We start from the raw sequence: 1,632 nt of genomic DNA, 5'->3' as shown, positions 1-1,632 counted from the left end.
TTTCATGGACAGACGGTAAGAGCAAACCAACAGCAGACACAGCAGGTGTGGCAGAAGCAGCCAGGGCAACTGCCTCCAGGAGTGTCAGACAGTTGAATTGTTTCTTTAATTAAAGATTAAACTGTTGTATTTCTGTCATTTGAATGTCATTTTTTGAAAAGCAGCTGGCCCCCAGGTATTTTCACATCATCTAATCTAGCTCCTGTTAAAAAAAAGTTTGGACACCCCTGCTCTTGTGTGATGATGCGTAATAGTGCTGCGTTTACGTCATACAGGAGTAATGACAGAGATTGAAAAGCGTTAGTGCTTGTGCCAGTACAACAGGTGCAATCAGTTGTGTCAATACAGGGTTGGTTGTGTGAGAAATTAAAACTGTGCATTGACAATATAATAACACATCCATGAAATCTGGGTTCATTCAATAATCGGTCTTTATTTGTTGGTTGTCAGGCACTTCACTATTATGAACTGCAAAGTCAGATATACCGGGGCATTGTTTTTACATGTTGGTTCTATTTATATCAATCCATCAATGCAAATAACCCTGCCCTTGGCCTTTACAATATTTCAAACTGTGGGTGTATCATTCCTGTTGCATTATCTGTGCTCATGCATAAGACAGGAGAAAAGCCATGAGCGTATATTGAGAAAGGCAGTGAGAGCAAGACAATAAATCCAACCCACTAAAAGAGCATTGATGGGAGGGGTGAATTTGTTTGAGTGTTGAGTTGAGTATCAAAAATCATTCCTCAGAATTGCTGACCTTCATGAATCAGAGAACAAACTTTTCTGCAAACCAGCAAGATAAAGTGAAGGATTACACCAAGATTTCAACATTGTGTTCTCTACAAATTAATCTGTGCTGAGGTAAGACACATTCAAGTTTGATTTTATAGACAAAACTAAATGTGGCCACTAACCATTCTTATACATGTGTATACTTTTTAGGTACATGTATTGTATTTTTACTATTATTCTACTTAAATGTTTGCTCCACTACTCAGGGAAATATTGTACAGTGCACTTGAGTGTATTTACTTGACAGGCTTCTTTGTTGATTAAGATTTACATACAATTATCACTTTGTTTTTGATGATGTTGATCAGCATGGTTCCAAGTTTAGTTTTGTGAACTCAATCAATGTGAGGTTTGAAGGCAAGTTCAGGGTTAAGCCATAAACAGTTGTTGAATGATGATGTCTAAGTGTAGATTGTAATGTTTATATAATCATGGATTCAAAACGTTTTGTTAGTAAAACTGCGGCTAATTTAATCTATATCAGGTTTAGCCTAATACTTGGATAAAATGAGTATCTGTGCTTTTCACAAGTGTGTGTATCATCAGAGTAAAATATGTCAGTATCTTACAATTTAATGACGAAAACTCTGTCTGTCTGTGGGTGTGTCTGTGTGTGTCTCTGTTCCACGTGTTTCTCCTCACTGACTCGGTCAATCCATGTGAAATTTGGCACAGTGGTAGAGGGTCATGGGAGGATGCAAATGAAGCAATATCACACCAATTGGCCAAAGGGGGGCGCTATAGCAACCAATTGAAATTGCAAACTTTGAATGGGCATATCTCATGCCCCATATGTCGTAGAGACATGAAACTTTGCACAGAGATGCCTCTCCT

General features: G+C 38.1%; 1 protein-coding gene across 1 annotated transcript in view; it reads left to right on the top strand.

The window, feature by feature from the left end:
• Positions 1–766: 766 nt before the first annotated feature.
• The window catches only part of LOC126384738 (NXPE family member 3-like), a 19,535-nt gene continuing 18,669 nt past the window's right edge, over positions 767–1,632 (top strand). Inside the window, exon 1 of the mRNA XM_050035992.1 lies at positions 767–867. The gene's annotated coding sequence lies outside the window, so the exon portion shown is untranslated. The remainder of the gene's footprint in view (positions 868–1,632) is intronic.

The sequence above is a fragment of the Epinephelus moara genome, chromosome 23 (genome assembly GCF_006386435.1).
Source record: "Epinephelus moara isolate mb chromosome 23, YSFRI_EMoa_1.0, whole genome shotgun sequence".
Classification (NCBI taxonomy): Eukaryota; Metazoa; Chordata; class Actinopteri; order Perciformes; family Serranidae; genus Epinephelus; species Epinephelus moara.
This window is presented reverse-complemented; position numbering and strand designations above follow the sequence as displayed.